Genomic DNA, 16,167 nt, shown 5'->3' on the forward strand with positions numbered 1-16,167 from the left:
AAAGAGACACCAGGGTAAACCAGAGCAGCCTGGGGTGGAGCTCTGTGGCCCTTACCCTTGGCTCCATTTGACCTTCCTCGGGGAGAGCATTTCCTTTGAAACAATGGTTAGGTTATTAGAGATTCTCCGTGTTCTGTACCTCTTATGGATGTCATATGTAATAGGATAATGGGGGAAAAAAAATCTCAATTGCTATACCAATGTAGGCCACATCAAAGCAACAGTTATTATACCAGTCATGGTAAATTAATGTAGATCCCAATATAAACATTGTTTTATCCCTTTTTAGTTTTAAATGAAGCATTTGGCTTGTATGTTATGTTTGAAACATCAAACATAATACGTGGTCATATTTGAATATGAATACTACCTATGTTTTAATAACTGGCATTTTTATTATGTGTATAGCTCCACGGGTGTATCATTTTAAATTATGTATATAGCATTTAAGGTGTATAGTGACTTAAATAATTACTGTTGATTCATGTGGCCTGTGTAGGATGTACCAGTTTAGCAGATGAGGTCATTCAAATCACATAAAAAGGTCGCCTTAATCTGCCTGTCAGAATTCGTGGACATTATGAGACTCGAGTAGTATCAGTAACCTTGTCCATGAAGTGTTGAAATCTTTCCTTACCTCCTCCCCTCCCCTTACACCACCCTCTATCCCCTTCCACAGCCTTGGCATCGTCATGCACAGTAAAGTTCCACCCATGAAAAGCCCCAGTATGTCGTGGATCTGAACCCTGTGTGAACCCTTCCCGGGACCCACGGCCAGAAATGGGATGTAGTCCCAGGAACAGCCTAGACAAGTGCCAACTGGGACTTGGGGCAAGAATTCTCCTTTCTTTTTGACCCTCTTTAGCTGTGCCCTCCCAGGGATGAGGTTTGCTCATTCTGGAGCCAAGGTCATTGCCCCTTCCTTGCACAAGTCAGCCTGTGTTGTAATTGCTTCAACATCCCCCTTTCTGCCAGGACACATGTTGGTGATCCAAGAAGACACAGGATGAGGCTTACCATGGGCGTGCCCTGAAGTCCTCTGCAGTAAGTGGGCTCATGAGAGCTGGGTGTGTGGGGCCAGTAAGCCAGCCCCGTGCTTAGCCTCTGGAGGAGGAGCAGTGTAACTACCCCTGGGCCACAGCCTGACCGTGTGATGTCAGAGGCCCCACCTCCTGCCCTCATGGAGGGTGAATGTTTTCTAGGTCAGCAGCTCTAATCAACAGCCAGGTCAGGCCTGGTAAAGGAAGTCCATGGGAGGAACTCAAAGTGGAAGTGAATAAGAGACTAGGAAGTTAAAGGTTAATTAGGAAGAGCTAGCTCCTCATGCAGAACTGGGTGATCCTTTCAACAACAAGGGTGGCAATGGCCGAACCCTCTTCTTGTGTGTATCCTCTTGTGTTCACCCCTCCTCCTGATTTCCCGACTGAGGAGAGCAGAGATGGCCCTGGCTTCCAAAAGGAGCTCACAGCTATGGGAGGACTGACTGCCCAGCCATTTTTACATTTTCCATGTGAAATTTACTGGTGCTAAACAGAGCTTCTCTAAAGATCAAAGGGTACTCAACTGAACAGGAATCTGTGATCGGAGAATTTAATATTTTTTTCTGCAGCTCTCTTTACGCCCTCCTCCCAATGCTAAGTAGACAAAATATTGGGCCAAAGGTCCACATAATCCTGTTTAGGGAGGCATCTCGCCATCTCATTTCCAGCCAGGCACTTTTCCCTTCTTGTAACTTTCCAGTGGTAATTTGGGGAATACTATTTGATAACTCTGACACCTGGTGGTCACTTCAAAAACTGCACTCTGGGAGGATTGAACCTCCACTTTTGTCATTTTTCGTTGCTTTATTTAGTTTTTCCACTTCCAATTTCAACGTAAATAAGATGTGCTCTGTATATTAGTTATTATCATTAAATGATTTATTTATTAATAAAATTCTTGCAAATGCGCTCGACAGAATACACTTGGGTAGAAAATGGCTATAAAGATACACCAGAAACTGTATAGTGTGATACTTAGGGAGTGCAGCTAGGTGTGGGCTGGAAGTAGACTCATTGTACTTTATACCCTTTAGTTCTCTCTGAATTCTGTTTGAAACAAAAAGAATGTATGACTTTAATCACTGCAGCTGAAGTAGCCCACTCAGGTAGGAGGCCCCGAAGCCTAGGCTATAACTCTCCAGGGCTCTACCCTCTCCTGGTTTTGTGTCCAGAGACTTCTAGTGCTTCCGTGTGTTTGGAGGGAGTGGAGTACACTGGACTCACTTTGATCTTGGTCGCTGACGGTGGCGGAGTCGCCCAGCAGCACAGTAGAAGCTGGTCCTGGGGAGCCATGTGACTGAAGCCAGGAAAAGTTCCCAACTTCCTTGGTGGTCCTGGTAGTGAGGGCAGCAGCATTGCTGTTGGGTGGGCTGCCCACTTCCCAAAGTCATGCTCAGTGGACGGGCTCCAGTCGGAGAGCCAACCACTGGTTCAAGCTCCCTGTGCCTCACAGGTGTGAGGCTGCCAAGAGCCAAGTTTCACAAGGCATGCTGAGGCCACGTGGGATGCGAGGCAAATGCCCCCCCCCCCGGGTTTTAACATCAGAGAGCAGGGCTGCGGGTGGATGTGGCCTGCGGCTGGCCGGTAGAAGAGCTGGGTCTGATGAAAGCAGCCACCTCTTGACTACCTTCTCTATGCCTCTTACTGTCTGATAGCAACTTTTCTTTCCACTATTGGACAGACCTCCCACTGCTTTCCCATGACCCCCCAGTGATAACATACCTACTTTTATGGATTTGTTGAGTGTAACCACCCTTCAAATATGTGTCAGGGACAGCAGACACTCCTCTTGCTTGACTGGGCCCATTCACCCATTCACCACTGGTAGCCCAGAAACCCTGGGCAGCTGGGTGGCCTCAGAGGAAGATAGAAGGCATTTAAGGGCAGAGTCCCAGTGGAGTCTGCCGGTGCCAGATTCCGTCCATTGGGAGGGGAGGCCCTGCCTGCACTTGTAATGGAGGCCCAGAAGGGTGGGATCAGGACACGGGAGTGGAGCTCTTTCACGGCAGCTCTTCAAGGAAAGCAAATCTTAGCACCACACTCAATTATTGGTCTTTACACCCAGAGGACATGTTTCAGCCCTGGTGATCAACTCTTTTAGGGAGCGCCCTCGAGGATATAAGACAGCTCGAGTGCTATCCCATGACTGGTTCCAGTGTTCGCCTTCTTTCTGACTCCAAATGGCCAGGCACCTGACCTGCTGACCCACCTCTCCCTCCTCTGGGTAGCACCACTGTTACCTGCCACGACAGTCAGGGTACCTCCCTTTGCCTTGGCCTCTTCCTCACTCCTACTGTTCAGATCAAAGATCCATGCAGACCTATCATGTGACCTTGAGGAGGAAGCTGCATGTTTGAGACAGAAGAAGGCTGAGACCCTGGTGACGTCACAGAGCTGCCAAAGCAGTTCCTGACCGCTGACTCCTGGGCTTCAGTAAATGGAGAAAATCAGCCCATGTGTGTACACCACAGGGTTTTCTATTACACACAGCAAACCTCACTGTAACCGATACAGTGACCCTCAGCGATTTCCACGTGTTTTCTTGTTCTCATATATACTGTGGCGTCGGGGTACGTAGCTATTACTAAAGAACAGAAATAACAGCTTGAATCTCTGGTGGGCACGCAGTAAAATAGATCTGTTTGTGCTATCTTCTTAGAATTATGGAATTTTAAGTCTTTCTCAGGGTGGGGGTGGAGCGGAGCTGGAATTTCATAAGCACATATTAGTGTTTCTTAGCTTTTGTTTAAATGTGGGGGTAGGGGTGAGGAGGGGCAATAAAGACGCATGATGGCATTGGTCTGTAGTTTCTCTTTTTTTCTTTCTTTTTTTAAAAATAAGGTTTTTGGCTTGGTATCAGAGAAGTGCTTCCCCTTAATGGGGAAAAAAGGGAACAAGACTCATAAAATCAAATAAGCAGTGGTACAGTGTCTTAACTTGAAGAGGATTGAGAATCACTGCTTACAAGTCATAACTGAATAAAAGAACAACGGTAACAGCTACAGTTGACCATTTCATGCCAAACAGCAGCGCCCATTAGGACAATATCAATACCTGTGTGGATACCCTGATAAATGCTTAAATAGACTGACTCCTTGAAGCATCAGTGTAGATATATTATATATATATATATATATAGATATAGATATAGATATATATAGATATAGATATAGATATATAGACATAGATATATTCTATTAATATTTTCTAACTTTGTTCTGGGACACAGTTAAGTTCATTGGAAGTAGCTCTCTGTTACAAACCCACCCTTTTTCCATGAGCTCCTTACATAGTCACTGTCAGCTGCTCCATATCGAGACATGCTGGTGTACCTTCTAAGATGCTGGCTTTTCTTGGTCATTCAGAATCCCTTACTTTTTGTAAGAACGCCCTCAGGTTTTAGCAAGAGGATCTTTCTCTTTCTTCCCTGAGTTTTCTCTTCTTGAAATCCCAGAAACTCCTTCATAATTCATTTATTGTATCAGAATCTCTTCTTTGTTTTGAGGCATCACTCTTTTTCCACCCCAGGCAGACCGCCATTTTCTTTTTCTTTCTCTTTCCCTCTTTCTTTTTTTTTTAAAAACTTTAATTATGGAAAATTTTAAGCCTGGAAAAATAGAGAGAGACTGGGACAGTGAGCTCCCGTGTAGCCATCAACAATCGTCAGCTTGTGAAACAGCATTTTCCTAATGTTTCTGATTTGCAAATGTTAGAGCCTTATTTTGAAGGGACATCAGCAATCATGTGTTAGGGGATGCACACCTTTTTTGTCTTATGATGTGTGTGTGTGTGTGTGTGTGTGTGTGTGTGTGTGTTGGAATCTTGGCTTACTATACAGGTTATAGTGCATGCAACATGAAAACTTAAGAGTCTTGGGCGGCCGGGTGGCTCAGTCGGTTAGAACACAGTGCTCATAACACCAAAGTTCCCGGTTCGATCCCCACATGGGCCAAGGAGCTGTGCCCTCCACAACTAGATTGAAACAACTACTTTACTTGGAGCTGATGGGTTCTGGAAAAACACACTGTTCCCCAATAAAATTTATTCAAAAAAAAAAAAGAGTCTCCTGTGGTTTCCAGGGGATACCCCAAGCACCTCACATGCTCTCTCACTTTGTGTTTTATGCACCGTCCTTAAGTGCAGCCTATAACTTTTACTCTGTGCTTTGTTTATAGTCTTTGGTTGATTTAGGCCGTATCTCATCTTTCATCTAGACTTACACTCCTTGAATGCAGTTCCTTAGCTTTCTTCTTTTTTTTCCTGAGTATATATATACACCTAGAGTGTTCTTTATATATCAACTATGCTTAATGAATAAAAGCAAGCTAGCATAACGCAGTGAGAGACATCTGATAGAATCCTGGCATACTACCAGTTGATGAGACTTTTTTTTTTTTTTTTGGAGCAGAGGATAATTTTATTAGAGCAGAAAGTTACAGCTCTTGAAACAGGGGTCCCAACTGGGAGGCCCCGGTGAAACTTTTTTAAAGTTGCTAAACCTCTCTGAGATTCAGTATCACCATCCATAAATTGAATAACACACACCTTCCGGATGACGGTTAGGATTAGAAATAATGCAGCTATGGACCAGCCGAGTGGTGCGTTGGTTAGGAGTTGGCTTGGGACACCTGCTCTGAGCAGCAGGTCCCCGGCTGGGATCCCACATGAGGGCCAGTGACACTGCGCCCTCTACAGCTAAGATGGTGAACAACAGCTCAACCTGGAGCTGGGCTGCTGTGAGTTGCTGTGAGCGGCCATCCAAGGGCCTGCGACTGACTGCCTTAGCCTGGAAGAGTGCAATGATAATGCCAACATGAGCCACTGAATCCACGCCCTCCACAACTAGACTGAAGAACAAAAGGACAGCAATTTGTCTGTTCCCCTCTCCCAATTCCTTAATAAAATCTTAAAAAAAAAAAAAAAGAAAGAATGCAGCTAGAGTGCTTATCGCAGTGCCTGGTGCATAGTAGTAACTCAATAAATGACAGCTATTATGATTATGACAGATGCCGCGCTGCTGTGAAATGAATATCAAAGAGTATTATCCCCAACTGACTGACTTAAATGGGCACCAGAGAAACTAAAATACCGAGTAAAGTCACTTGAAAAGCCAGTGACACATTCATAACCAAACTCCTAAATGCCACTTCTCGGACTCAGAGACTCCTACAAACATTCTAAAATCTAATTGCTGCTTATATCTTAATGGAGGAATTCTACTTTATAACAGAAACAAGACATTTCCAGCAGCTCATTTTGAGGGGATTCACTAAGTTTATGATGATAGAAATCTAGTTTTGGGCTTTGTGCCTTCAAACCGTGTCCTCACATCCACAGTAATACTTGAAACGAGCACATCAGGCCAGTGCATCTCTGTTGGGGTGCTTTGCTGAGTTTATTTGTGGTCAGGCTGGTTCTCAGAATCACTAACTGTTAGTGAATAGTTTGTAAAACAGACTGAGGGAAGTGCTTCTTTCACCCAAAGAAAGGAATGTTAAGAGCCTATCTGTCTGTCTCTCTCTGTGTATGTGTGCATGTCTCTCTCTCTCTGTCTCTGTGTTTCTTTCTTTCTGACTCTCTGCCTCTCCTACACACACACACACACACACACACACACACGCACACACGCACACACGCGCACACACACACACACACACACACGATCTTTTTGACCTCCTATTCTCTAGGTCTTAGAGAGGTATGCACACCTCTGTGTGTTCTTCCCAAAGTGGAGAAGTGATCTTTCTGAGCTGTTTCCCCCCATATTTTACTGAAGTATCAAAATATGTCATGTTTAATCATCGGTAGGTGTCTAATCTGACTACAAGCTGAAGGCAACTTCAAGCCAAAGGAGTGAAAATTGTATAGTAAAGGCTCCCCCTTTTGTCCTAAATGGACAAAGTTAGGGAAGAAAAGGACTGTTTGAAGGGGCTCTAAAAAAGATATACCTCTAACCATGGCCTGCTGATGTGAGGTCCCTGCTCCTACTGGATTCACAATGTTGCATTCTCCTTTTAGCAGGGATCATTATAAGCAAGTAAAATCAAATCACAATGAATTACCTGGCAAAGAATGAAAAGACAGAGGCCACTGGAAACCCATTCACTCCTCAGAAAGAAACAGTGGGATTTTTTTCCCCTTATGTTTTACAAATTCTTGTTTCTTCCTTAAGCACAGTGGCTGTAATTACAGCATCTTAATGTTTCTAGCATCTTTCATTGTGCTTTACACACAGTAGGCACTCAGCAAATAATTATTGTGGATACTGAATGTATAAATATGTATTCTTTGAGAATCTACTATGCAGCCTAACATTGTTAGTTGCTACGTGGATGACTAAAGAAAATTATAACTCAGAATCCCTTGCTTTCATTGGTCTTGCAGTCCAGAGAGGAACATAGCAATTTTGAGAAATGTTTGGCCATTATTACCACTAATATTTTGTCTGCTTCATCTTATTCTCTTCTCCTTTTGGGAATCCAATTGTACATATGTTAAATCTTTTGATAATGTCCCACAGTTTCTTGAAGCTTTGTTAATTTTTAAATCTTTTTTTCCTCTGCTCTTCAGAGTAGATAATTAATCTATTAATCAGTCTTCAAGTTCACTGACTCTTTCTTCTGTCATCTTCATTCTGTGATTTTTAACATTTCAGATATATATTTTTCAGTTCTAGAATTTCTATTTAGTTCTTTTTTATAATTTCTAGTTACCTGCTGATAGTTTCTATTTTTTCATTAATTACAGGCATAGTTTCCTTGATGACTTGAGCTTAGTTAAAATAATTGTTTTATAACTCTGTCTGCTAATTCCAATGTATTAATCATTTCAGGGTTGATCTTTATTGATTTGATTTTTTTTCTTGAGTATAGGTGATGTCTTCCTGTTTCTTTGAATGTTCAATAATTTTGAGCTGTATCCTGGACATTGTGAATGATATGTTGTAGAGATTTTTCAATTCAGCTACATTTCCCTGAAGAGTATGTTTTCTTTTTTTAATAGTAGGCAGTTAACTTGGCTGAATTCAAACTATAAACTTTGTCTTCCTTGCTATGAATGACAGCTCAAATTTCTGCTCAATTCTTTTAGTCTTAGCTGGGCTGCTTCCAGTCTGCCTCACACTTGTGTAGTTCTGGAATCAGCCACAGATTTGGGCGGAATTCATACACACAGTTTGGGCCTCTTCCTTTCGGGCTGTCTACTTTTTAGGACTTCCCTCTTTGCTTTCCAGCATCTGTGTTTCCCTCAAACTCTGTCCTCTGGTTTTTCAACCCAGTAAGACTTTGGGTTTTCTTTCTGACGTTTAGCTGCCATGCATAATGCAATTTGAGGCCTTCCCTCAGGATAAATGCCATCAAAAATGGGAAATTCACTCAGTGATTTTCCTTCATCCAAATGTTGACTCTACCAGTATCTACCATTTTTTGGTTGCTTTCCAATGTCTTCAGAGAGTTATTTTTATATTTTGCCCAGAGTTTATACTGTAGTTGTTATCTGTGAGGAGGTCCAACAGGACCACATGGCCATGACAGGAGCAGAAAAACTAGATAGGTATGTTGGGCCAAAAAAAATAAGGACAAATAAGCAAATTACTCTCAAAGAAAGACTCAGAGAAAAAACATTTAGAAAGGAAAAAATTTTACTTATAGAGAGGTTTGCAAGGGAGTTCAGGCTTTAGAAAGACAGGCTCATCAAATAAAAAATGCAACATGTATTTAAAGGGAAAAAATTACCGAATCTCTGAGTTTACCATCAATATGTTTATGAAGAAAAACAGTAATTTTCTTGCATGAGTTTAATATTTACAAAGGTTGACACATATCTTCAGACATCAGCGTTGCAAAACTTAGGGATAGAGACTTTTTTGTTAGGGAGTCAGTGACCTTCAGGAAAGGTTCAAGGTTTTCATATTTTGGGGACTGAAATTAAGCCCTGTTTTTTTTTTTTTTAAATCTGGGTTCAAAGTGATCACAATCCCAGCCAGCACCACTGTTCAGGTGGGAGGTAAGTCCCGTAACAGCAGCTTAGCAGGGTGCTGTGTTCCCACAATCTCTCCTTGTTGTCAAGTCTCACTCTAACATGCAGATTTGACCTCATAAATTGTCTTGAGATTTTCTGATTCAGTGTAACTCATTTGGTATTTTGTTTTATTTAACCGGTTTTATTTACATCTTGTATAAGCGATGTTAATATACGAGGACATCCTTGTTACATATTACTATAACCAGAGCCATTCTGGTTTAAGAGTTCACTTGTAAATCCTCTGCAGCTATAATTTACTTTAATGTATCAGAATTATTTTATTGCCTTTTCAGCTGCTGAGGTAAAGAACAAGGACCATCCAGTTTGCTCCAATGAGGTCTGCCTGCCGTGGCCTGTAAGTATATCCTTTCTTGGAGACTCTCAAGTTTGCCAATTTCCTGACCTGCTAGGAAACTCTTTATTACCTGTAAAGCTGATATTCTGTAAGCCATAGGATAGTTCCAGGACAATTATCTGGGAGTGGTATGCTGGAACTGGCTCTTACTGGTCAACAAGAGCTGATTGTTAAATTTGCAGGAACTTTGTCAGCTGCTTGTTAAACACAGCTGTTCCTAGATAGGAAACTTTATAACTTACAATTAAATAAATTACATTTAAATTAGTGGCAGTAAATACTCAAAAGCCATCACTTCCTAATTACTGGGTGACATTTTATTTTTAGATATGTCCCTGAGGTTATTCACATCGATTATATCTTCGTGGTGGAAATACTATATATACAATGGGGTATTTATTGCGTGTCTCTTCCCAACTGCATGTTCAGTGATGTCGTGTTGAAACTGGCTATGATGGGAGTATTTACACCACAGAAATTGGCAAATGCCACACAGCAGTGCTTCTTTTTCCTTTGGAGAGCTGGTTGCTAAACAGTCACCACCACATTGTTTGTAGGCATCTCCCTTTAATAGATAAAACATAGTCCTTGGTCCTAGTAGTAACTTGTCATACCTAATGGTTTGTGTCTTGCTTATTGTGGCAAATTTTTATCCAGTTTAATCTTATGGGAAAGAGGGTGATTTTTATTGAGCCTAAGTTAATAACTACATGATCATGAAAACTAGAGGAACTTAGTGAAACACTGTGAATAATATTTAACCATTATTACTATTATCTTGGGTAGCTTGTAGATAAAGTCTGTTAATATATTCTACAGAATCACTATTTTTAAGTTTTTCTTTCAGTTTCCTACTTCAAAATATATACTGAGAACTTTCACAAGGTTTTTTTCCCCCTGAATTCTAAGAATGGATGTTGGAATAACATACCATGTAAAGAATGTTTTATTCCAGTTTATACAAATATATCCTGTTAAGCTGGTGGTTAGAGATAAAGAAGAAGGAAAAGGATATTTCCTCATATACTACGCAAAATAGAACATTAGCCACACAGTTAAATCAGTTCACTTAATCCCAGGAAATTAACTTTTACTTTGCCGATCTTGGGCTCAGCAGCCTACTTTCATGAAGCCATCTGTTTTTGTGTTAGTAGTTCTGGAAATCTCAACCACATCCCCTGATACAGACCAAACAGGTGTATGTGGAAATGAAGTCAGTTCCGACTGGGAAGTCCGCCCTCAGGAGTGTAATCACTGGAATATCAGTAGTTAAGGGTACCTGCTACAGTGTTTATTGCATCTCCTTTAGAGGTTACTTCCAAAAGTTTTGATTTTATTTCTGAGTTTATGGCAGAATCCTTTAGGCAAGTATAAGGGAAAAGCAGATGACATTTGTTGATGGCAACACTGAATGACTTTGGCCATTTTATTGTAATGTCCAACAGTATCAGAATGGAGGAGAGTGAGCTAGCCAATCAACTTATAGATAGGAGTTAGTCAGTGACTTCCCTGGTGAGAGAGGGCCTTCACCCCCAGAGCCTTTAATTCATCCCATAAGGTGTGTTTTATTTTTCTTTCTTTTTTTTTTTTCTTTTAGAAATTTTATTGGGAAACAGTGTGTTTTTCAGGACTCATCAGCTCCCAGTCAAGTAGTTGTTTCAATCTAGTTATGGAGGGTGCAGCTCCTTGGCTCATGTGGGAATCAAACCGGCAACCTTGGTGTTATGAGCACTGCGCTCTAACCACCTGAGCTAACCTGTTGCCCCCATAAAGTGTGTTTTATTTGTCACCAGTCGACAAGGGTATTTTAAGGCTAGAAATAAAAGCTTTCTTCTTTTTATTTTTTTAAAGGGGTCAGTTTGTTGAAAGTTATTTAGTAAGTCTTTGCATATAAATGTGATATGGTGGGTAATGGAAGAGATTGTTGGGTAGGGGACTGATTTGTGTAACTGACATGCGAGAGTTTTATATTTTCAGAGCATGAAGGAAGCATACAAGCCATTTTTTGGCCTTTAAAGTTATCCTTAGTCAATCAGCAGGTCAAGGAAACCTATGTGGGGCCCTGAGAGGTGAAAGGTTAGTGTGTGTGTGTGTGTGTGTGTGTGTGTGTGTGTGTGTGTGTGCATTTATGTATGTATTTTGGGGGTGAGTAGGGAGAACTGTAGGCTTCTCTGAATGTAGTTTCAGTCTGCCCCAAGGGCTCAAGGAAGGGGTATGATTGTTGTTGGCAAAAATAATGAAAAGTAAACATCTGGGCAGGGGCAGAGAGAAGAGGGATGGTTCCCAGTACAGAACAAAGCACAAAGGTGAGAGACAGGTTCCTGTCGCAGCCTGTCCTGTGCACAAAACCTGCTTCAGGAATTGTGTTCAGAGCAAGTGAGTCCTTTTCTAGTTCATCAGTAGTTTTCTTCTTCACATCCTAATTTTGATTGACTTTAGGGTTCTAATTGTTAAATTTAACATTTATTTTAATGGATTTAAAACCTTTGAAAAATCAGATTTGCCCAATTTAAATGAAGTTCATCACAGAAAGATCCAGATTGATCGCACAATTGAATTATTGTTCAACTTTTTAAATAAGATGTATCCCAGAATTCTTTTAATTTACATTTTTAGTCTTAAAAACATCTTTCCAGAAAGTTTGGAAAGTAGAATGAGGAAGAACCCATATTCCAACTCCCTAATGTAACTATTATCATTTTTTATAAATCCCCTTCCAAAATTTTATCTTGTGTATATCTGTTATTTAGACATTTTAATTTTAGTGTACACGCAATTTTGATTGTGACTTTTTCCTCTTGACAGTGAGTCATAAGCGTTTCTCATTGTTGCCACTAAGTCTTTGTAGCCATCCTTTTGATATTTGCTGAGTGTGGAATTCCTTTAAACAGGCAGCTCCCTTCATGCTTTTCAAACCTGGTATTGTTTCCAAAAAAACAGAACGCACACAGGTTTTCAGGAACACAGCTATTGTGTGAAGGGAGCTAGAACCACAAAGAGGATGAAAGGAAGTCAGATTATCCTCTTGGTTAGCAGGGAGTGATAATGTGGAAACAAGGGCTGGAAACCAGTGCATCTTTTTGTTCCAGGAAAGCAATCAACTCCTTACTTAGTTTCTCATCCGGGTGCCCAGATGAGTTGCAAGGTGTATCACAAGGAATTTGTTTCCGTTATAGTAAAAATATTGTAAATGGGGAGATTTGCTCTTGTCATGTATTGGGGAGAATCCAGGTTGATCCCATTCCCTCTTGGAAGCCCAGTAACGAGGGTGGGACTAAGGCTGTGAGTGGAGGTTGGAGGTGAGGCGCGTGAGGAGGGAGAGGATGCAATTCCTTTCTCCTCGTGTACACCTGGATGAGCTGCCATACCCTCCTCTCCACACCAGTCAGAGTTCCTTCCTTAACCCTACTCTGTGCTTATCATTGCGCAGAACCAACACGCTATGTAAATTAGCTGCAGTGCCGCAGCGTTTTAACATTCAATCATCTTGAATGCATTGATCTGATGAGAAAGGACAATGTAAAATCAGATGTCATTCTTCAAATTAACTGCAAAATAAGTAATAATGTCTTTCAGTCTCTCAGAAGCCTCCAGGGTTGATTTCCAAACATGCCTTGTTACAGATGTTGGGTCAAAAGCGGTGCTAATAGAATTTCTGAATATTTTAATAGCAATGTTGGTATTTCACATCCCTTACTGATAAAATTGACTAAAAGGACCTTGAAAAATTAGATCTCATATCATTTTCATACAGGATTTTAAAAAAGCACCTTGAAAAGCTGTCTAGCCCGAGTAATTAGAATGAACTAATTCCACTTACGTCTCCTTAGCGTGTCAAGCCCCTCCCCCCATTTTATCCCTGTGTCCTTCCAATGCGCTCACACCCACAGGCTGAGAGAATATGTGTCTGATAGTAGTCAGTGTCATGTACGTGGATCCTCCTTCAGCGTACAGTTTGAAAGCAGAAAGGGGAGGATGACAGAGTCGACCAAAAGTAGCAACTGGTTTATCAAGTCCACCGCCTGACAATCCCTATTTTTGAATCCACATTCTTGCCAAACCGTTGCTTGTGGCTGAAGCAATGTGGTAAATCCTGGTGTCGGTAAATCCTGGTTTCTATAGTTTAACTCTATAGTTTATAGTGGTTCTTTCGAGGTTCTTTTTGCAGCCACTTTATCCTAGAGAACTCTTAGGGATTGTGTCCTAATCATCACAAGAAAAAACATTTTTTTTTGGTAATTATGTGTGATGACAGATGTTAACTAGATTTATGATGGTGATCATTTTGCAATATATACAAATACCGAATCATTATGTTGTACCCCTGAAACTAATCAAATGTTATATGTCAATTATACCTCAATTGATCAATCCCTAAACAAAACGAAACAATATTGAATTCATTTGTTCATCAACTATTTATTGCCCTACTAGGTGTCAGGCTTTGTTCTACGTGCTGGAGATGCAAAGGTGAGCCAAAATAGATGAGGTCACTGCCCTGTGAAGTTTGAGTCCAGCTAGCTATAGACATTAATGAGGGGATCACACTAGCTGTGTACTGTTACAGCAATGGCAGGTGTTACATCGAAGTTGTGCAGCCATGAGAGTACAGAAGAGGCATTGCTGCTCCAAGGGGTCCTCCCCAAGGCAGTGCTACTGAGCTGAGATCCCTGGAGGGGTGGGCATTCTAGGTGAAGAGCATTTGAATTCTGGGGAGAAAAGGGGCTCAGGGAAGTGGTAAGGGGAGAAGCATTCCCAGTGGAGGCCTCAGCATCCGCAAATTCCCTGGCGCCCGGTGGAGCAGAGCGAGTTAAAGAAAATGAAAGAAGGCCAGTGAATAGTTTTCAGGCCAACGATGGAGGCGGAGGGAGCAGGGAGCCGACTTAGAGGAGAAAAGTGGAGACTCTCAGTTTGCATTTAGTCAAGGTTAAGACGTGAGATATCCATGGGGAGAGGTAACAGCTAAGCAGGAGAATGCACTCTTGTCGTGTGGAATGGAACATATGGCCTAGGAAGTGAAAACTGATTCGAGATCTCATGTAATTCCAGTGACTCAGCCCCTTGTCCCCCCCGGCTGCCGGCGTTTGCTGATCTCTGATCTAATACGCCAACATGACCTTTCCTGGGCAGCTACCTTCCCTTGTTCTTGGTACCTCAGAACTTCTGCTTCCGCAGGCTTCTGCTGACGGCCTCCTCTCTACCATCCATCCGAGGAGGAGGACCTGACTGGCCCATTCAGCTGTGGGGCAGGGGTGATGTGGGGAGGCCTTTCCCATCTGCCCATTTCAGTGCTACCGGCACATGGAATTAGGTCGTCGTCGTGGTGATCACACAACACGGCGAGTCCACTAAAACCCACATTTATACTTTAAAATGGTGAATTTGATGTTTTGTGACTATCTTGATTTTTAATGAATCTAGGAATTAATGATACCGTGATGTATTTATGATACTTTGAGTCAGAAAAGCGGGATCACATTTACTTGTGACGTCATCTTCACCCTCCATCTCTAGAACCAGGCGAAGCTGTATCTCCCAGGTTGCTGGGAAGATGAAACAAGACAATGCATGTGATAGACTTAGCTGGATGAAGACTGTAAACTTTCCTGTTTGTTGTGGTTATGGCAGGGTTTGGCATCCCCTTATTTCATCCACACATTTACAATGCAGCTCCTGTGTGGGTTGCAGTCTGTTGAGGCCCCTCGAGAGAATCCTGGAATCAGGAGAAACCCCCACACTAGAGTCATGGGGAAGGGGGCGAGGGATTTCCCCGTGGCTGACCCTGCAGCCCAGCCTGGTCCTGGGGAAAGCTGAGAAGCAGTTGACATGGGTGTCCCTTCCCTGCCTCCCTTTTCTGGCCTGGTTGTCTTTGGGTTATCATTCCTGCATCGCTTCCATTTGCTTCTGTCAAGTGATTAGGGTTTTCCAAAGTGAGTTCATCACATTAATCGTATTAGGGCGTGAGTGGCCTGTTTCAGCTATATTTGTATCTTTCACTAAAAAAGCTCAGAGTGAGGAGTCTGCAGGCCCTGTGGGAAGGGAGGGTGGGAAGTTATTTAGAAGCAGCGAGGCCTTCCTGGGCATCCTGGAAACCACCCGACTTGGCTGTCTGGCCTCCTTATCTCAAGGCCTGCCTTGCCTGGCCTGTACTCACTGCTGCTTACTGCTACACCCTGTGGAAGAGAAAACCAGGAAAGTGGCCTCAGTTTCTTGCTCTCCTAGGGTCAGGCTCCCACAGAGGCCCCAGCAGAGCAGTGTTGACAGTCGTTGTTGGTGGTGGCAGGGGTGTCATTAGCAACACTAATGAGTCAAAGCTGGGCCTGGCTCTCCTGTGACTCAGCCTGAAACTTCTTTCTGCCAGCAGGAAGCCAGCAACCGGTCAAGTCCAAAGCTTGCATGAAACTCTCCGGAGTGGAAACCACTGGGTGTTTTTTAAGCTTCTGTTTCTAAAACAAGAAGGGAAACCATCCGATCGATGCTTCCCTGTGTCCTTTGAGGCAGGGGGACTAGGTTGGTAGAAGGTGATTGTGAGCCCAGGGTCTTGCTTCTCCTGAAATGAAAAAAATTGTACAGTTTACAAAAACAGGAAGCTGGCCATGAAAGCGATTGGAATTATGTAAATTAAAGCAGTTGGTTTGGAATGCAGGTGGCAGTCTGCCTGTGGGAGAGTCTGGGGAAAAGTCAGAAGGGGAACTGCCAGGTTATCAAGTGCTGGTGCAGTACAGGGGAGGAGCGGGGAAGGAGTTTGGG

The 16,167-nt window shown here is 42.5% G+C and overlaps 1 protein-coding gene across 1 annotated transcript in view; it reads left to right on the top strand.

The window, feature by feature from the left end:
• CNIH3 (cornichon family AMPA receptor auxiliary protein 3) overlaps nt 1-16,167 on the top strand; it is a 194,322-nt gene that overhangs the window by 14,368 nt on the left and 163,787 nt on the right. The window contains exon 3 of the mRNA XM_019631994.1: nt 9,356-9,417. The gene's annotated coding sequence lies outside the window, so the exon portion shown is untranslated. The remainder of the gene's footprint in view (nt 1-9,355; nt 9,418-16,167) is intronic.

This window comes from Hipposideros armiger, unplaced genomic scaffold, assembly GCF_001890085.2.
Source record: "Hipposideros armiger isolate ML-2016 unplaced genomic scaffold, ASM189008v1 scaffold_1060, whole genome shotgun sequence".
Lineage (NCBI taxonomy): Eukaryota > Metazoa > Chordata > Mammalia > Chiroptera > Hipposideridae > Hipposideros > Hipposideros armiger.